At 43.5% G+C, this 22,500-nt stretch overlaps 1 protein-coding gene across 2 annotated transcripts in view; it reads left to right on the top strand.

The window, feature by feature from the left end:
• Nucleotides 1–22,500, top strand: part of LOC123763199 (synaptotagmin-7) — a 559,721-nt gene that overhangs the window by 286,309 nt on the left and 250,912 nt on the right. The window lies entirely within an intron of this gene.

Genomic DNA, 22,500 nt, shown 5'->3' with positions numbered 1-22,500 from the left:
CCATGATGTTATAGTTAATAGGAACATGTTCCAATATTTTGACCAGACCACACACTAGTAGGTGAAGGGACGACGACGTTTCGGTCCGTCCTGGACCATTCTCACAATCGACTTGAGAATGGTCCAGAATGGACCGAAATGTCGTCGTCCCTTCACCTTCTAGTGTGTGGTCTGGTCAACATACTTTAGCTACGTTATTGTGACTCATCGCCTGCATGTTCCAATATGTAGTTAATATACACACAGAAATCACAATTGCGTGATGCATCAAATGAACAAATCCACAAGGGCCGTGACGAGGATTCGAACCTGCGTCCGAGAGCATCCCATTTAAGGCAGCGTCTGGGATGCTCTCGGACGCAGGTTCGAATCCTCGTTACGGCCCCTGTGGATTTGTTCATTAGTTAATATACACGTTACTGAGCTTAAGTCAAGTAGTATTTACACAATTATCGAGTACAATCAGTAGCCACAATCAATATACTAATGAACATCATGCTGGGACCTTCGAGCCAACGAATAACTAATTGACAATTGATCACAGTGACCTATTTTTTTTTTTTTTTACGATCCAATCAACTCTGTTTCAAATTTAATTATCAATACATTTCGGACGTGGTTGTCAATACATTCCCTTTTAAAATCAGTACATTGTATTTTGTGATCCCCCCTCTACTGTATTTCATGATCACCCTACTGTATTTTATTATCAACACGGTGAGGTAAGTGTATTGAGATGATATGCAACATTAGGATAGAATAGTTTAGGCTATTTCAACCCTCAATATCAACACAGACTGTCTTAAGCATGTACTATTTCTCTTATGTTCGTAACATCTTAAGAACTACGAGGATGGGTTTAAACTACAACTACCAACATGAAACTACTGCAATGAAACTACCTGGGAAGATAGATAAAAACAATATGAAATGCTAATATTGTTCTAAACTACAGGAGCCAGGAACTTGTTGATTGAACAATCAGAATTGGTAGATTGGCATGACTTAGAACAAGCAGTAGGGAAGGAAGTAGCAGAACAAGCAGTGGAAAAGTAACATAACTAGTAGTTAAAAAAGTAGCATAACTAGTAGTTAAAAAAGTAACATAACTAGTAGTTAAAAAAGTAGCATAACTAGTAGTTAAAAAAGTAGCATAACTAGTAGTTAAAAAAGTAACATAACTAGTAGTTAAAAAAAGTAGCATAACTAGTAGTTAAAAAAAGTAGCATAACTAGTAGTTAAAAAAGTAACATAACTAGTAGTTAAAAAAGTAGCATAACTAGTAGTTAAAAAAGTAGCATAACTAGTAGTTAAAAAAGTAGCATAACTAGTAGTTAAAAAGTAACATAACTAGTAGTTAAAAAAGTAACAAAACTAGTAGTTAAAAAAGTAGCATAACTAGTAGTTAAAAAAAGTAGCATAACTAGTAGTTAAAAAAGTAGCATAACTAGTAGTTAAAAAAGTAACATAACTAGTAGTTAAAAAAGTAGCATAACTAGCAGTTAAAAAAGTAACATAACTAGTAGTTAAAAAAAAGTAGCATAACTAGTAGTTAAAAAAAGTAGCATAACTAGTAGTTAAAAAAGTAGCATAACTAGTAGTTAAAAAAGTAGCATAACTAGTAGTTAAAAAAGTAGCATAACTAGTAGTTAAAAAAGTAGCATAACTAGTAGTTAAAAAAAGTAGCAGAACTACGATTAGCATTAAACTTGATAACAGTATTAATCCGGTTAGAAGAACGTAAACAAATATTGAAATCTACTTAAGGACAAGAACTGTGTTAAATTACCTCAAGACTACTGCTACTTTTCCTACCTGCTGCTCATCAAGAAGCAAGCTACTTTCCCCTCCCACCACACCCTTTTCCCCCCTTTCCCCCTTTCCTTTTACACCCTTTTCCCCCCTTTCCCATTACACACTAACCTCTCTCTCTCTCTCCCCAATGTTCTCTCCCCAACTCTGTTGTTCGACCTGCGTTTAACAGGAAGAGAATCAAAACATCTCTTTTTGTCGAACCATAAGTTCTAATTTTCCTTTTCGTCAGCGACTCTGAAAATGTATCTATTTTCATCTGGCTGACGCAGATGTTGGCACAACTGCTGGGACAGGTGTTGGCACAACTGCTGGGACAGGTGTTGGAACAAATGCTGGGACAGATGTTGGGTTCATTTTATGTCTGTAAAGCAGCCTGACTTGAACACCTGTTTTTTCGAGTTGAATATCGGGTGGATTCGTGAATTTATCTCTTTGGTAAATTCCTCCACGAATGAGAATTTTGCTGTTCCATCCGTCCTGTTCTGTCCTGGGACCCCTTCCATGTGCTTTAATGCAGTACTAATATTCCTGTCATGTCACCAGGCATGTTGAAAGTTATAGGAGCCTCGTAATGCAACTAATGTGAAGCAATTGATCTGTTGTTTTATGGTGTTTTAGATACAACTGCTCGGAACACAACGTTGCAAGTAGCACGGGCTATGGTGAGCCCGTAGTAGACTTACCTGGCACAGGAGCGTGGCAAGTAGCACGGGCTATGGTGAGCCCGTAGTGGACTTACCTGGCACAGGAGCAGGACTGAATGTGAAGCAATTGATCGCTCCTCGCTCCATATGGGAGCAAAACCATACAGCTTTAGACGACAAGGAACGCCGATATATAATGTAATTTACACTCAAAATAAGGAATATATTTTGGGGACTGGCTGTCCTCAGCGAATGATGCAGAGGAAAGAAGCAAGAGAATGTCAGAAAGATGATGATGGAGGGGTAAGAGAGAGAGAGAGAGAGAGAGAGAGAGAGAGAGAGAGAGAGAGAGAGAGAGAGAGAGAGAGAGAGAGAGAGAGAATGAGGGAGAGAGGGGAGGTGGAATGCTACCTCACCTGGAGTTGTCACAGGTAACGACAGCCCAAGTGGGTGGTAGTCTGGTTGTGATAGCAAGGCAGTGAAGGGAAGGCAGGGGATAGCAGGAAGGGAGAGAGGGAAGGTAGGAGGATAGCAGGGAGGGAGAGAGGGAAGGCAGGGGATAGCAGGAAGGTGGAGAGGGAAGGCAGGGGATAGCAGGAAGGGAGAGGAGGAAGGTAGGAGGATAGCAGGGAGGGAGAGAGGGAAGGCAGGGGGATGGCCGGGAGGGAAAGGGAAGGACACAGGAGGACAGAGCTAGGAAGAGAGGCCACCTAGGAGAATTGGTCATCATAGGAACACCAGACACAGCTGTAAACACCACCACCAGGACCCTGCGTACCCACCACTCTCTCACCTACAACATTGCATACGTACATGCGTGCAACAGTGCGTGCGTGCGTGCATCAATGCGTTATTTACGCATTGTCATTTGAGATGACAATACGAAGGTTAAAATAGAAAATGAAAATGATGAATTTGGACAAAAAAAAACGAACCAATTAAATGAACTAAATTTATTAAGAATAAAGAAGTGAGAGAGAGAGATTAGCGGATGTTGCATAAATGTATCTACTTGACAGTGTGTCTACTTGACACTGTGTCTACTTGACAGTGTATCTACTTAACAGTGTATCTACTTGACAATATATCTACCTAGTGTAGCTACATCAGTGTACTTAATATTTCTTGTTTGTACCTGCAGAATCGATCTATTAGCTCTTGGACCCCGCCTTTCTAACCATCTATTTGTATTACACACACACACTCAAACACACACACACACACACACACACACACACACACACACACACACACACACACACACACACACACACACATCCCCAGAAAGCAGCTCCAACGAGACAATTCATGGTCTCAAACAAGCAATTAACCTGTCAAAGCAGGAGATAGAGACCTGAGGCCTAGAGAAAGATAATGAAGCTCTTTTTCTATCTCATTAAGCATTCAAGAGATAAAGCAACTCTTGAATGCCTAATGAGCAATACGAGCAACGTAACTCTGACACAAGCTTGCAAAATATGATGCAAAATAACCCACTAATCTGTGTGTTGAAGTCTAAATACATCCTCCAAGATGAGTAGTTGATTGATCAAATACATTACTGTATTTGAGTATGATATTACCAGAGAAGGTTTAATGTTAAATAGGAGAGGACAAGGTATTGGTGCATTTGTTAGACAAACGTGGATATCTGCCTTTTTTTTTTTTTGGTAGGTAATGATAACGGGAAGGTATCGGCGAAGATGTACAAGTGTGAAGTATTGTGTTATGATAGCAGGCGGGATGTCCGCCTTGTTGGCACGGTATGATAGCAGGCGGGCTGTCCGCCTTGCTGACAAGACATGATAGCAGGCGGGCTGTCCGCCTTGCTGACAAGACATGATATCAGGCGGGCTGTCCACCTTGCTGACACGTTGTATGACCCTGTGTTAGGTAAGGTAAGCTTCCTCTCTTACCAGAAAGCTGAGAGTGGTTGAATAGTTTTGATTTGAATTGCCTCATATACTGACGGCCATAGATCTGTTCACTTGCCTATTCCACCGTGTATATCATATACAACCTTAAAGGTATTACCCCAATCTTCACCCTCCCTCCCCACTGCCCTGCCCTCCCCACGGCTTCCCTTAATCCCCCAACTCCTCTACCTGCCCCCCTACCCTTCTACTTCTCTCTACCCATTATGATACTACTGCTAAGGGTTCTGTTGTGTTTGATCCACTATAGGAAATGTTGATTCAGTTGATCGCACAAGTTGTTGTGGCTAGAGGAGCTGGTGTCGCACCTGGTGTACTTGTTAATACCGGAACATGTGGCTGTGAGAGAGTCTTTTTGGCTCATGAAAGAAGTCATGAAAGAAATGCATGACTTGGGATCCATCTCGTCCTCTTCCTTCATCAGGGAGACCGTCTTGGGGGTGTGGAGGGCACTGCCTCTCATCCAGGCTGACTTGAATTCTTGATAGATGTGGTTCGGTGCTTAGTCTGTGTGTGTGTGTGTGTGTGTGTGTGTGTGTGTGTGTGTGTGTGTGTGTGTGTGTGTGTGTGTGTGTGTGTGTGTGTGTGTGTGTATGTGTATATATATATATATATATATATATATATATATATATATATATATATATATATATATATTTATATTTATATATATATATATATATATATGTCGTACCTAGTAGCCAGAACGCACTTCTCAGCCTACTATACAAGGCCCGATTTGCCTAATAAGCCAAGTTTTCATGAATTATTTGTTTTTCGACAACCTAACCTACCTAACCTTACCTAACCTAACTTTTTCGGCTACCTAACTTAACCTAACCTATAAAGATAGGTTAGGTTAGGTTAGGTAGGGTTGGTTAGGTTCAGTCATATATCTACGTTAATTTTAACTCCAATAAAAAAAATTGACCTCATATAGAATGAAATGGGTAGCTTTATCATTTCATAAGAAAAAAATTAGAGAAAATATATTACTTCAAGAAAACTTGGCTTATTAGGCAAATCGGGCCATGCATAGTAGGCTGAGAAGTGCGTTCTGGCTACTAGGTACGACATATATATATATATATATATATATATATATATATATATATATATATATATATATATATATATATATATGTCGTATCTAGTAGCCAGAATGCACTTCTCAGCCTACTATGCAAGGCCCGATTTGCCTAATAAGCCAAGTTTTCATGAATTAATATATTTTCTCTAATTTTTTTCTTATGAAATGATAAAGCTACCCATTTCATTATGTATGAGGTCAATTTTTTGTTATTTGGGTTAAAATTAACGTAGATATATGACCAAACCTAACCAACCCTACCTAACCTAACCTAAACTATCTTTATAGGTTAGGTTAGATTAGGCAGACGAAAAAGTTAGGTTAGGTTAGGTTAAGTAGGTTAGGTAGTCGAAAAACAATTAATTCATGAAAACTTGGCTTATTAGGCAAATCGGGCCTTGCATAGTAAGCTGAGAAGTGCATTCTGGCTACTAGGTACGACATATATATATATATATATATATATATATATATATATATATATATATATATATATATATATATATATATATATATATATATATATATATTCTTTAAAGTCTCGTTCCCTGATTTTCAATTACCCACTTTTACCCTTCCCTCTATCATTTTCCCCTGCCTCGCCCTACTCCCCCCCCCCCCCCGCCCCCCCCAACTCTCCCCATAACACCACCCCTCCCCCTCCCCGTACCCCCAGACACGATATTCACCCCTTATCTCTGTGGCATAAAAAGTTGAAACCATTTCGGACCTTTGGAACCATTGGTGGCACCTGAGCGTCCGAACGATAGCGCGATAACACCAGAAGAAAATGTAAGTTAGTTTTTGGCGTTCGGAAGACCCGTGGCTTTGGCTTCGGCAGGGCTGTCGTCGTCCTATAATGGAACTCCTAGAGAATATTGGGTTAACTTCAACTGGTTTTTTTTTCGTTTTTAATTTAGGCTCTGAAATGCTGCTCAATTCAACTGGCGATTGTCTCTTGGTAAGAAATGGAAACTATATCCCATCATAGAGACAAAAAAAACAAGAAGTCTGAATTCTAAGTGAAAAGAAGATTCAACTCCAATTAAAAGATAATTAAATATTTGATCAAAAAGTATTTTTTTGGGGGGGTGAAAGATGAAAATGAATCGTTGGTAAAAAAAATAACAAAAGTTGGTAAATCCCTGGCGAGGAGAAGGCAGGTGGTGGTGATGCCATCTGGGATTACTTGGGAGGTGGTGGTGCCATCTGGGATTACTTGAGAGGTGGTGGTGCCATCTGGGGACGACTTGGGAGGTGGTGGTGCCATCTGGGATTACTTGGGAGGTGGTGGTGCCATCTGGGGACGACTTGGGAGGTGGTGGTGCCATCTGGGATTACTTGGGAGGTGGTGGTGCCATCTGGGGACGACTTGGGAGGTGGTGGTGCCATCTGGGATTACTTGGGAGGTGGTGGTGCCATCTGGGATTACTTGGGAGGTGCTGGTGCCATCTGGGTTTACTTGGGAGGTGGTGGTGCCATCTGTGACGACTTGGGAGGTGGTGGTGCCATCTGGGGACGACTTGAGAGGTCGTGGTGCCATCTGTGACGACTTGGGAGGTGGTGGTGCCATCTGTGACGACTTGGGAGGTGGTGGTGCCATCTGTGACCACTTGAGAGGTGGTGGTGCCATCTGGGGACGACTTGGCAGGTGGTGGTGCCATCTGGGGACGACTTGGGAGGTGGTGGTGCCATCTGGGGACGACTTGGCAGGTCGTGGTGCCATCTGTGGACGACTTGGGAGGTGGTGGTGCCATCTGTGACGACTTGGCAGGTCGTGGTGCCATCTGGGGACGACTTGGGAGATGGTGGTGCCATCTGTGACGACTTGGGAGGTGGTGGTGCCATCTGGGGACGACTTGGGAGGTGGTGGTGCCATCTAGGACGACTTGAGAAGTGGTGGTGCCATCTATGACGACTTGGCAGGTCGTGGTGCCATCTGGGGACGACTTGGCAGGTGGTGGTGCCATCTATGACGACTTGGGAGGTGGTGGTGCCATCTGGGACGACTTGGGAGGTGGTGGTGCCATCTGGGGACGACTTGGGAGGTGGTGGTGCCATCTAGGACGACTTGAGAGGTGGTGGTGCCATCTATGACGACTTGGCAGGTCGTGGTGCCATCTGGGGACGACTTGGCAGGTGGTGGTGCCATCTATGACGACTTGGGAGGTGGTGGTGCCATCTGGGACGACTTGGGAGGTGGTGGTGCCATCTGTGATGATTTGAGAGGTGGTGGTGCCATCTGGGGACGACTTGGGAGGTGGTGGTGCCATCTGGGGACGACTTGGCAGGTGGTGGTGCCATCTGTGGACGACTTGGGAGGTGGTGGTGCCATCTGTGACGACTTGGCAGGTCGTGGTGCCATCTGTGGACGACTTGGGAGGTGGTGGTGCCATCTGTGACGACTTGGGAGGTGGTGGTGCCATCTGGGACGACTTGGCAGGTCGTGGTGCCATCTGTGGACGACTTGGGAGGTGGTGGTGCCATCTGTGACGACTTGGGAGGTGGTGGTGCCATCTGGGACGACTTGGGAGGTGGTGATGCCATCTGGGGACGACTTGGGAGGTGGTGATGCCATCTGTGTCGACTTGGCAGGTCGTGGTGCCATCTGGGACGACTTAGGAGGTGGTGGTGCCATCTGTGACGACTTGGGAGGTGGTGGTGCCATCTGGGACGACTTAGGAGGTGGTGGTGCCATCTGTGACGACTTGGCAGGTCGTGGTGCCATCTGGGACGACTTAGGAGGTGGTGGTGCCATCTGTGACGACTTGGCAGGTCGTGGTGCCATCTGGGGACGACTTGGGAGGTGGTGGTGCCATCTGGGGACGACTTGGGAGGTGGTGGTGCCATCTGTGACGACTTGAGAGGTGGTGGTGCCATCTGGGAGGACTTGGCAGGTGGTGGTAACCACTTAGGCTGGACGGTAGAGCGACGGTCTCGCTTCATGCAGGTCTGCGTTCAATCCCCGACCGTCCATAAGTGGTTGGGCACCATTCCTTTTCCTCCCGTCCCATCCCAAATGATTATCATAACCCCTTCCCAGTGCTATGTAGTGCTAATGGCTTGGCGGTTTCTCCTGATAGATCCCTTCCCTCCCCCCCCCCCTCTTCAAAGGATACCTGATCAACCAGGCTGTGAGTCATACGTTAGGCTGCGAGCAGCTGTGTACAACAGCCTGGTTGCATAGACCATCAACCATCAGTTGGCCGGGTCGGTGACCGGGCCGCGGGGACGTTGATCCCTGGAACCATCAACAGGTAGCTAATAGGTAGACAGGTTAGGCCTCAAATGTGCACTATTTGTTCACTTTCGAGGTTTTGGTCATCTGATAGACTGAACTTTTTGAACATCATTTACTGATAGAAATTGGTAGATTTTCAATAAAGTACAATAAATGTTTAACAAAGTACAATAAATTTATAATAAGTACATTATTGATAGAGAGATTGTATTGTGTTACATGAATATCAATATTTTGTTAAAATTGGGATTCTTCTTTCAACTCTTATAATTAGTTTCTTGTAAAGATATCATATTTTATCTTTCTCGACGACTAGACGGTACCGCTATCTCTGATATCTTGCCTCCATCTTCCTTCCTACCTGAGACACTCTCCCACAACCTTTTTCTCACTTTTGACGAGGCCTTTGACGAAGCGAAAGTGCTTACCTATTTTCCCTCTGTGTTCTTGCATATTACACTGTGACATTCTTTGTATATATATATATATATATATATATATATATATATATATATATATATATATATATATATATATATATATATATATATATATATATATATATATATACAGAGAAAGAAACTGAATGTCACAGTCCAAATATACATATAATTCTTTAGTTTTAACCAAAACTAATTGATCCAATCAAGTAGTTAGGTAATACATGTGAAAATAACAACCTATCTTCCTAAAATGATAGTCCTGATAGCAAATATTTGGTCAAACGTACAAAAATGGACTGTTAAGACTAAAACAAAATTCACGTTTGGTACTACAGAACTACCTACCTACCTTGAGGCTACCTTGAGGTGCTTCCGGGGCTTAGTGTCCCCGCGGCCCGGTCGTCGACCAGGCCTCCTGGTTGCTGGACTGATCAACCAGGCTGTTAGACGCGGCTGCTCGCAGCCTGACGTATGAGTCACAGCCTGGTTGTTCAGGTAACTAGATGGCATTACCATCAAAATGTACAAAGCAACTAGAGAGTCAATCAGATAATCACGTCCAAGCAAACCTAGGCCGAATATACGCTATATAAGGGTATATAACGGTGTTAAGCCTGTTATATAACACACATATATGTGCTATACTGGTCCTGGACATGTTTTTCAGTTTAGTTTTTTTGGCTTATTTTTTATTTTTTTGTACTCGGTACGAATTTAATTGTAAAAAAAACGTTAGCGTTGTTGCAACAATTAATTTTTATATGTTCGTCCAAAAAGTTTATATATATATATATATATATATATATATATATATATATATATATATATATATATATATATATATATATATATATATATATATATATATATATATATATATATAATTGAGAAAATTATATATATATATTAGATTGAGAAAATTCGTGTTAGAATTATTAATCTTACTTTTTCGGTCATATTTAATAATATATGTCTACAGGAAAGACTGCTACCAAAATATACTAATATATATATATATATATATATATATATATATATATATATATATATATATATATATATATATATATATATATTCTATCATTTGTCTGATAATGCGAATGAGTAATTATTTAATGGCTTTCATAATGAGGAGGCCTTTGACAAGCCGCCAGCTTCCTGTCATCGTCGAGGGCACTAGAGAGAGATCGTGGGCCTCAGATATGTACATCTTTGTTAATTAGGAAGAATTAATTGATTTTGTTTATATTTGAAACAGATATGATTTGCAAGTCTCCACTTCAGTGCTGTTGCAAATTACTCAATAACTAAAGAAAATCAAGTCTATGGTGATGATGCACAAGATGCAGTTGTAGTCTTGAAGCCATGTGTGTTTGTGTGGTAGTTACGGCACTTGGAATGGTGTTTAAACTTAAAGTAGGACACTCTGCACCGAGTGTATGCTCACCTATTTGTGCTCGCTTATTTGTGCTTGCAGGGTTTGAGCTCTGGCTCTTTGGTCCCGCCTCTCAACCGTCACTCAACAGGTGTACAGGTTCCTGAACCTACTGGGTTCTTATCATATCTACATTTGAAACTGTGTATGGAGTCAGCCTCCACCACATCACTTCCTGTGTGTGTGTGTGTGTGTGTGTGTGTGTGTGTGTGTGTGTGTGTGTGTGTGTGTGTTCTATACACTGCAGCAAGTGTGTGTATAACGTTTAAGTGAAAGGGACGGTATTTGCTTCATTATATGCTTGCATGTTTACCCATTGGATCCACTTATAAGCATATCGTAGTTCACTTATAAGCATATCGTAGTTCAGTGGGAAATAGGTGCCTAGGATGACCTAGAACATGGATTCGAGTCCACCGCCCTGCTCCAGAGATTTCCAAAGTATCTCCAAAGATATATGACCTGGATCCAACATTTTATGCTCTCGCAAGTATCAATGTCTCGTAAATGCTTTTCAATTCTCAGGTTAAATGTTGTCACTAATCGGCCAAATTTCCGTTTTCTGTTGGCCAGATTAACCTCAGTGAGGTAATTAACACCACTAACTGTGTTAAAATGGTTCGTGTTTGGGGGCGACTGTTATAATTCTCGCCTCGTACATGCACTTAATTAAAGACAGTTTGATGTCCTTGAAACACTCCTCAGAACGCTTCGTTACTTAAGGATATTGGTTCTTAAATCTTTTAATGTGAATATCTGTTCACTTCTGATCAGGTCACCGTTAAGGAGAAGGTTAAATAGCTGGAATGACATCAGTATTACGAGCCTGTAGCGTAGTTACCTTCCCCAGAATGATGTGAACAGTGGCCGTGGAAGGCCGTGTTCGGAAGCAGGATAGAAAATGACACGACACTATTACAACCTGTAAACATATTGCAGGCTGCTAGTTAGGATCGTAACGAATTGGCAGAAGACACGTTACCGTAACTAGTGGCGCACTGTTCTATAACACTAGGGGGGGGGGGAATAGACGATTGGGATCTGTGTAACTATATCATTCTGATTCCACTTGAATGGTCTGGGAGTAGAGAACCGTGAGCCAATTGCAGCTTCAAGAGCAAAGTTGGAGTTAAGACTGCCTGAGCGCCTCAATCCCATCCACCATTTGTGTCAACAAACGGAGGGAATTGTCAGGGGGAAAGCGCCAAGCCATTACGGCAATATAGCACTGGGAAGGGGTCAGGATATGGATTGGGGATGGGAAAGGATAAGACTGACCCCTGTGGCACTATTTGTTCCAAGACTGACCACTGTGGCACTATTTGTTCCAAGACTGATCACCTGTGGCACTATTTGTTCCAAGACTGATCCCCTGTGGCACTATTTGTTCCAAGACTGACCTCTGTGGCACTATTTGTTCCAAGACTGACCACTGTGGCACTATTTGTTCCAAGACTGATCCCCTGTGACACTATTTGTTCCAAGACTGATCCCCTGTGGCACTATTTGTTCCAAGACTGACCACTGTGGCACTATTTGGTCCAAGACTGATCCCCTGTGGCACTATTTATTCCAAGACTGATCCCCTGTGGCACTATTTGTTCCAAAGACTGACCCCTGTAGCACTATTTGTTCTAAGACTGATCCCCTGTGACACTATTTGTTCCAAAGACTGATCCCTGTGGCACTATTTGTTCCAAGACTGATCCCCTGTGACACTATTTGTTCCAAAGACTGACCCCTGTAGCACTATTTGTTCCAAGACTGACCCCTGTGGCACTATTTGTTCCAAGACTGACCCCTGTGGCACTATTTGTTCCAAGACTGACCCCTGTGGCACTATTTGTTCCAAGACTGACCCTCTGTGGCACTATTTGTTCCAAGGCTGATCCCCTGTGTGGCACTATTTGTTCCAAGACTGACCCCTCTGTGGCACTATTTGTTCCAAGACTGACCCTCTGTGGCACTATTTGTCCCACGACTGATCCCCTGTGGGACTATTTGTTCCAAGACTGACCCCTTGTGGCACTATTTGTTCCAAGACTGACCCTCTGTGGCTCTATTTGTCCCCAAGACTGATCCCCTGTGGCACTATTTGTTCCAAGACTGATCCCTGTGACACTATTTGTTCCAAGACTGACCCTCTGTGGCTCTATTTGTCCCCAAGACTGATCCCCTGTGGCACTATTTGTTCCAAGACTGATCCCTGTGACACTATTTGTTCCAAATACTGACTCTCTGTGGCTCTATTTGTCCCAAAGACTGATCCCTGTGGCTCTATTTGTCCCAAAGACTGATCCCAATGGCATTAAACTTCTGATGTCTAACTATTCTGAAGCACTTCCGTTAATAGACCACATGCATCTTCCGTTAATAAACGCCCTGTTGTCTCCGTTAATGATTTCCTGTAGTCTCAGTTAAAGACTACCTGTTGATTCCGTTAATGAACGGCCTGGTGTTTGGAAAATGACTCCTTGAAGATGGCGGCCCCCAAGGTAAGGCGGCCCAATCACCGTCTTACTGCTAATGATGGCGTTAATTGCTCTTAACTGACATCAACCACCGTGTTAATGAGGAACCTGGCAGAGCCTAATTAATACCAGAGGGGGGGGGGGTTAACGGAGGGGGAGGTGCATTATGGGTAATTATAAAAGATAAGTGTCTCTTTTGTACTTTTATTTTCTCTCTATCTCTCTTATTCTCTTATCTGCGGAAAGGGAAGAGAGAGATAGATAAGGATAAGGGGGGACAAATGAAAATCAAAGATAGAGATTGTAGTGAGGAGAATTGTAAAGGAGAGGAAGAGATTGTTGAGTGGAGAGAGATGTGTGTGTGTGTATTTTAAAGAGAGATTGTGGTGTGGATTGTGAAAATTGTTTAGTTATGAGGGGTGGGGGGGGGGAAGAAGTGGGGGTAGAAAGAGGGAATAGTGAAGAGAAAGTGTTGGGGGATGGTGAAGGATAGTGAGGGAGAATAGTAGGGAAGGAGAGAGAGAGGGAGATAAGGAGGCAGGGTGTCTGCCTGTTGGAACATGATCACTATATTAATAGTAACTTGTGTTAACTGGGGTCAATCCCCCCACACACACACACACACACACACACACACACACACACACACACACACACACACACACACACACACACACACAGACACACACACACAGGTCCTAAACTCAGGAGGATTAGTGCGATCAGCACATGCTCTACGCATCAATGATCACACATGAAAGAGAAGATTAAGCTAATTGCATCTTCCCGGATTGCCAGAAAGCCATCGACACGGTTCCACACAAGAGCCACACTCTGAAGAACCATCTGGAGAATAAGGCAGCGTACTGAACTAGGTAAGAGAATACCTACTCAACGGGAAACAGATAGTAATTGTGAAATTGGAGAAACAATGTTAGCTTCCATGCCGATATTTACCGTTAATTCCAAACGTAAAAGGAATCAGAAAATTAGTTAGGTGTAGAGGTGCCCATCAGAACCTGGGCGAACTTGAAAGATTATCTTAGAAAATGGTTGCTCGATTTTAATCACAGCAAATGCAAGGTGATAACATTTTGGATGGGGGCTAAGTAGGCTAAGGGAGCGAATGCGATTATAGGAAGGCAAACACTTAAGTTACAAGTGGTAAACGATCCGTGACACTCTGAACCAATCACCGAACAACACTCTGAGGCGGGGCTAAGGAGCTAGAGCTCATTTCCCCGTAGTGACTGCCAGGTAAGCATCGTAGAGAGCCACACTGCTCACACAAGTTGCCTTTCTCTCTCTGCTCTGACTTAGGTTATCTTGAGGTTATCTTGAGGTTATCTTGAGATGATTTCGGGGCTTTAGTGTCCCCGCGGCCCGGTCCTCGACCAGGCCTCCACCCCCAGGAAGCAGCCCATGACAGCTGACTATCACCCAGGTACCTATTTTACTGCTAGGTAACAGGGGTATAGGGTGAAAGAAACTCTGCCCAGTGTTTCTCGCCGGCGCCTGGGATCGAACCCAGGACCACAGGATCACAAGTTCAGCGTGCTGTCCGCTCGGCCGACCGGCTCCCCACCTTAGAAACATTTTCACACAAAATTGACCGAAATTGCTCATCCCATAATTCAACCACTTGGGCTGGACGGTAGAGCGACGGTCTAGCTTCATGCAGGTCGGTGTTCAATCCCCGACCGTCTATAAGTGGATGACCACCATTCCTTCCCTCCTCCGTCCCATCCCAAATCCTTATCCAGACCCCTTCCCAGTGCTATATAGTCGTAATGGCTTGGCGCTTCTCCTGATAATTCCTTCCTATACATATACCACAATCCAGTTGATAATCTACTCTTGCCATACAACATGACCGACCATATGATGTTACCAACGAGATTTAGCAACGCAGAAGAGGTCGTTAACACATTGGATATAGCGTTACTGTAGCCAATATAAAGAGTTATAAAAACCCATCAACTGCCTAAAACTTATATGGGTTATGCCTATAGTGAGGCAGCCAGGGGCCAGATTCACGAAGCAGTTATGCAAGTACTTACGAACCTGAGGCCAGATTCACGAAGCAGTTACGCAAGTACTTACGAACCTGTCCATCTTTCCTCAATCTTTGACGGCTTTGGTTACATTTATTAAACAGTTTACAAGCGTGAAAACTTGCCAATCAACTGTTGTTATTGTTATAAACAGCCTCCTGGTGCTTCGGAGCTCATTAACTGTTTAATAATTGTAAACAAAGCCGCAAAAGATTGAGAAAAGATGGACAGGTTCGTAAGTGCTTGCGTAACTGCTTCGTGAGTCTGGCCCCAGAGGCTTAAGGCTCGCGCAGGAATATCTATGCCATTTTTTTTTATCAATAACGAATTAAATAATCATCAAAAAAGGACAGCAGGCAGTTGGCTGCTGCCATCTGGTGTGAAATAAATATGGTATGAAAAAAGGGGAAGGGAATGGAAGGGGGAGATCCAGGTGGGATAGATGAAGGGAGAGAGGGTGGAAAGGGAAAAAAGTAAAGAGGAAGAGGGGAGGGGGGGAGAGGAAGAGAAGGGTGGAAAGAGAGGCCAAGAATTTATTGACTTGAATTCCTTTATGTTGTGGAGTCTTGAGTGTGGCAGTGGAGCCGGGGCCCCGGAGCTAAGTCCCTCCCAGCCTCTCTCACACCCCCTCACCACCCCCCCTCCCACAACCCCTCCCCCACGTCCAGTAATGATATGTAAACATTGACAAGACTAAGCAAATGCCCGCCACCCCACCTCCATCTCTCTCTCTCTCTCTCTCTCTCTCTCTCTCTCTCTCTCTCTCTCTCTCTCTCTCTCTCTCTCTCTCTCTCTCTCTCTCTCTCTCTCTCTCCCCTACTCATTATAGCCCTCTGGTTGTCATGGTTACCTCTTCACTATAATAATCGCTTATAACCACTGCCATTCACCTATGTTCCCATAAATGTCCGAGTTTACAGGGTGAGGGGGGGGGGTAGAGTTTTACAGGGGTGAGGGGGTAGGAGGTTTACAGGGGTGAGGAGGGGGATTAGTTTACAGAGTGAGTGTACGGGCTCCCTCTCATTGGAGGAACTCACAAGTAAGAAATGTAAACTTACTGACAGTTTTAAGGGGGGTTAAAAATGGACGCAGATCTCCCTGGTTTACCACTCCGTAACAAAGCACAACTGTTTGGCCTAACCAATAACGTAAACTCAAACAACCCACCTATATAACCAACTAAGGCCGGCCAATAGAAACCTTCCGTAACAAATGCGACGTATCAAGTGTGAGGACAGGCTGTCAATGGCTGACACAAACACACATTCTGGTGGAATAAAGATATTCGTCATTCATGTTAATTTGTTTGGTCGGGGACAGGAAGACTGTGAATATGTATAATTTTAGCTTATATCCACAAGGCTTCCTTATGGATGTGTAGCTCTCTAGGGGGGTGGGGGAAGGGGGGGGGTGTAGGTAGGTTTCCCTAGAGGATCTGTAGCCTGATTGGACGATTAGGTTGGCAAGAAATGGCGTTGTTTACGCGGTATATATGATGGTGTATGTCGGGTTTATGGGGGGACTCGGGTACTTTGTCGGATGAGCCGGCTAGTTGGCTGAGTGTTGGTGTGAACTGTCCCCCATTGGTGCCTCGATATCTCGCTATCTGTCTCTTGTTTTCTCGCTATCTCTGTCACTACCTCTCTCTTTTTCTCGCTCTTGAGATCTCTCTATCTCTCTCTCTCTCTCCAGCTATCTCTCTCTCTCTCTCTCTCTTGCTATCTCTCTCTCCCCAGCTATCTCTCTCTCTCTCTTGCTATCTCTCTCTCCCCAGCTATCTCTCTCTCCCCAGCTATCTCTCTCTCTCTCTCGCGCTCTCTCTTTCTCTTGCTATCTCTCTCTCCCCTGCCATCTCTCTCTCTCTCGCTATCTCTCAACACAGTTTTCAATAACTCTCATTGTGTTAAATGATTAACAACGTTCAGTTATTATCTTCACAACATTCGAAATTACTAAAAATCCTGAATTTAGTGTAGCTGAGTGATTTATTTTAAAATAAATTCCTCATATTACGTTCCAACACGTAGGCACAATAAATACCAAACCCACTTTTTATACAAAAAAACATACAAGAATTTAAGATACAGTACCCCTCCCCCCTCCCCTGCCCCCCTCCCCCAACTTGGCCTTTTATTTCACATAATAAAAATGGTTGTAATTGTGGTTTTAATGCTCGTAAACCCAGTGATACGAGATTGTGATAAAAATCACAACTTTTAGTATCTCTTAAGATGTAAGATGTGTATGGTTGGGGACTCCTTAATGTGTTCAGTCAAATTCTACTTTTGTCCCTGTTACACTTGTTAGTGAGATGGATTATTCTATTGTTTGAAAATGGAAGTTTTCAATAAGCTATTTGCAAGAATCAAAGTTCATGCAAAAGGGATAGCAGAAGCAGGAAGGAATTATTAGGGAAAGCACCAAGACATTAGGACTATATAGCCCTGGGAAGGGGTCAGGATAAGGATTTGGGATGGGACAGGGGGGGAAAGGAATGGTACCCAAGCACTTGTGGACGGTCGGGGATTGAACGTCGACCTGCATGAAGCGAGACCGTCGTTCTACCGTCCAGTCCAAGTAGCAGGAAGAACAATAGATGAAATCTGCCAAGGAAGCACCAGCAGCAAAGGGAACAAGTGTAGCAGAAGGAGCAGGAGTAACAGAAAACCCTGTAGCAGTAGCAGTAGCAGGAGAGAGACGAGAAGTAACAGTAACATCATACAGTAAGCAAAACTGTGAAGGCAGTGGATTACACACGCGGAAATATAGCCTCGAGAAGTATGCTGCTGAGTAGTATAATTCTATTTGTGGTAGCACCATTTGACTGATACTGGCACTCCCCTCCCCCCAATGGTGCCTCTGTAACAGGCACGAGTCCTCAGTTCCTTAAACATTGGTTGTTGCTGTTATGTAGAGTTAGGTTGGTCTCGTGAGCAGTGTGGTCATGGTCTAGCCATGGCCCGTGGTCTAGCCATGGCCCATGGTCTAGCCATGGCCCATGGTCTAGCCATGGCCCGTGGACTAGCCATGGCCCGTGGGCTAGCGAGGGCCCGTGGTCATCCCATCAAATTAATGATACTATAGTAACTCTTTCGAGGAAGAAAATTTTGCGTGTGTAAATCATCACAGGCCAACATTCGTGACGTGAAAATCCATATCTCCTTTGTCATTAGCCCAGACGGGAGAAGGTATCGAGAGGCGTGCGTGTGGTGTTTTGTACAGTAGTTACACACACACACACACACACACACACACACACACACACACACACACACACACACACACACACACACACACACACACACACACATGCACACATGCACACATATGGAAAGACGAGAGTCCGTTTGAAGGTAATGTACTCGAACATAGATGGGGTTACTAGCAAGGCAAGTGAACTTAGGGAAAGAGCACAAGAAGGGAACCCGGATGTAATCGGACTCATGGAAACAAAACTATTGAGGAATCATAACGAATGCGGTGTTTCCCCAAGACTACACTGTAATAAGGGGTGAGAGGGAAGGGAGGGGAGGAGGCGGAGTGGCCCAACTGATAAGAAAAGAATGGAGTTTCGAGGAAATGGTTATCCCAGGCTGCGAGGGGTTCAGAGACTACATAACAGGCACCATGACCATGGGATAACCAAGACAAGTAGTAGCAGTGACACTATAACTGAGAGGGCAGACTCTGCTGCCTGTAGAAATAGATCCTATCTGCTCATCATGAGAGACTTCAATTGCGGATGGATAGACTGGGAGAACAAGTTAAGCTGTACCGCAACAGGTACAGCGAAGCTAGTAGGTGGGACATACAGAGCTATGGATCTCACCACCTATTAGAACTTGCCTATCGGTCACTAATACGCAAGTCTCCCCCCCCCCCCCCCCCCCCACTGCGATCGGCACCAAGCGGAGAATGACCACTTATGAGCTGCGGGTCACCCTCTAGGTATAGTGATCTGTTTGTTTATAAATTACCATACGAGGCACCGTTGGTGCTATGGATGACCCGGCCAGGATTCGAACCCATGCCGTCCAGGATCACCCTTAAACGTTCACAGTACCGTAACCACCGCACCAGTGATCGCCTATATAAAGTCTTCTCTCTCTCTCTCTCTCTCTCTCTCTCTCTCTCTCTCTCTCTCTCTCTCTCTCTCTCTCTCTCTCTCTCTCTCTCTCTCTCTCTCTCTCTCTATATATATATATATATATATATATATATATATATATATATATATATATATATTATTTATTTATTTATTTTCTAATATCGCCAAGTTGTTATATTTTTGGGATCTTTTGGGAATGCGTTTAAAGTTTTGATTGGTATATATGCATAGTAAGAGGATTAGTTTTACATTATTGTTAAATATATGCTAATTGGAGCTTATCGTTATGAAGACTAACCGAAGCAGTTGGATAGTTTTATTTGCTGGAAGTAGTTGTGGTAGTTAGGATTGGGGGGGGGGTAGTTGTGGTTACAACCACCCCTCAGATCTATCTCTATCCCATTACTGGTATTGGAGGTTATCTTGAGGTTATCTTGAGAGGATTTTTGGGCTTTAGTGTCCCCGCGGCCTGGTCCTCGCTCGACCAGCCCTCCACCCCTAGGAAGCAGCCCGTGACAGCTGACTAACTCCCAGGTACCTATTTTACTGCTAGGTAACAGAAGCATCAGGATGAAAGAAACTCTGCCCATCGTTTCTCGCCGGCGCCCGGGATCGAACTCTGGACCACAGGATCACGTGTCCAGTGTTCCGTCCGCTCAGCCACCGGCTCCCTCACAACCTGTGGAGGCTCACAACATAACTATAACATATATAACACCGTGAGTTTGTGTTATATAGTCATATATTAATACCTCGTTGCATCAAAGGTATTGATCGCTACTGTTTGGGAAACTCGCGGTAACTATCGTTCAGTCATCAAGATTAACTTTGAGAGATTCAGATATTAAACACCGTGGGGTTCAGTGCGCTAAAACGATATCCCTTCTGCCCCTCCGCTCTCGTCAAATCACTTGGGCTGGACGGTAGAGCGACGGACTCGCTTCATGCAGGTCGGTGTTCAATCCTCGACCGTACACAAGTGATTGGGCACCATTCCTTTCCTGCCCCGTCTCATCTCAAATCCTTATCCTGACCCCCCTTCCCAGTGCTATATAGTCGTAATGGCTTGGTGCTTTCCCCCATGATAATTCCATTCCGTACCCCCCTCCCCCCCTTTCCCCGGAGTTCATGTAGGTATTAATGATTGTTCTGATGGTCAATACTCCGGAGGATATATGTTATGTATATATATATACATAACTATATATGTATATGATATATAGTTAGACCTTGTGGGGTTGTTCTGTGGCTACCTCTGTTAGACTAGGTGATTGGAGGCTGTTATGGGTCGTTATGTCATCAAACCATCATTGAACTCGGTGGATGGAAGGAGGAGGGGGGGAGGTATCAGGGGGAAAGCGCCAAGCCAAATTCCTTCTGAAGGTGTATTATTGAAATACGAAAGTACTTAAGGAAATTCCTGTTTCAATTCTTCCTCCGTGGGCTGACACTGTCATATGTATATATATATATATATATATATATATATATATATATATATATATATATATATATATATATATATATATATATATATATATATATACACACACGTGGCGCCTAAGCAAATGCATACGTAAGGAATAATAGGTCACAAAAGCCTTGCTGCCAACATTATTTTTTTGCATGACTCTGTATCAGTTGCAAGACCAAAACTAACCTTTATTGCAAGACAACTTAGAGTTTACTTTGCCACCAATATTAACAAAGCTGATAACAATTGGTAAACTCACGATACAGTCACCAGGAATACAACACCCTTACCAACAGTTCATTTTCCAATTTACAAAAGACTCTAACTCCTAATACAATAGAGGTCAATTTTGCTCGGTAAAATAATATATCATACCGGTATTTATTGAAGATTTAGCATTAGTGGATGAAAGGGCATAACTTTCATAACACTCTCTCTCTCTATCTCTCTCTCTCTCTCTCTCTCTCTCTCTCTCTCTCTCTCTCTCTCTCTCTCTCTCTCTCTCTCTCTTGTTCACCCAGCAGTAATTGAAAACTTGGTTGTAAACCCTATGGCAGGTCGTGTCCTAGGGGGGGAAACTAGCAGGCTAAGGCTTACCCATGATCTATTAGAAGGAAAAGCTCTCAGCCTTCTTTGCAACACTCAAAAGTCTTCTATTTCTTAATCTATCGTGTAAACAATAGAAGTCGAAGAGAAGGGAACTATCAGGGGGAAAGCGGCCATCTATTACGACTATATATCACTTGGAAGGGATAAGGATTTATGATGGAACGGAGGGACGGAAGGAATGGTGCCCAACCACTTGTGGACAGTCGGGGGATTGAACGCCGACCTGCATGAAATGAGACCGTCGCTCTACCGTCCACCCCCAAGTGGTTGAGGATCGAGGCTCAGAACCTTAGGAAAATTTCTCGCGGCGTTTCTGCTCGAGTGAACGAACCCGTACCAAAATATAATGGGAGAGTAACCCACAACCTCGAAAACTTCTCCTTGGGACGCCTTGAACGATAACTTTCGCTCCTGAACCACCCCCACACCCCCACACAACCCCCCCTCCCACCCCCATCCCCTCCCTCCCACCCCCATCCCCCCCCCCCCCTGCCCCCACCAAAATGAAATTCAAGATGCATTAGGCAGACCTCCAAATCGCTGCCAGTATCCCGCGGTTGACTTTTGTCCCGCTTGAATATCGACATCATCAGTATCTGCGCAAAAATTCAACATATTTCCATAATGTTTTGTAGATCACCTTCTGAGTAAGTCACTACCTGATATGTCACACGGCTTACTGTTGATATGTCACACGGCTTACTGTTGATATTTCGCACGACTTATTGATTTTTCGAACGACTTATTGATGACATTTCGAACGACTTATTGATTTTTTGTACGACTTATTGATTTTTCGAACGACTTATTGAAATATATTTCGAACGACTTATTGATGATGTTTCGAACGACTTATTGATGATGTTTCGAACGACTTATTGATGATGTTTCGAACGACTTATTGATGATATTTTGAACGACTTATTGATGATATTTCGAACGACTTATTGATGATATTTCGAACGACTTATTGATGATATTTCGAACGACTTTTTGCTGATATTTCCAACGACTTTTTGCTGATATTTCGAACGACTTTTTGCTGATATTTCCAACGACTTTTTGCTTATATTTCCAACGACTTACTGCTAATATTTCGAACGAGTTACTATTGACATCTCGATATGCCTTGTTGCTGAAATCTGCAACCAATTTCTTACATCTCACACGGCGAACTGCTGA

This window comes from Procambarus clarkii, chromosome 49 (genome assembly GCF_040958095.1).
Source record: "Procambarus clarkii isolate CNS0578487 chromosome 49, FALCON_Pclarkii_2.0, whole genome shotgun sequence".
In the NCBI taxonomy this organism is placed as follows: Eukaryota; Metazoa; Arthropoda; class Malacostraca; order Decapoda; family Cambaridae; genus Procambarus; species Procambarus clarkii.
This window is presented reverse-complemented; position numbering and strand designations above follow the sequence as displayed.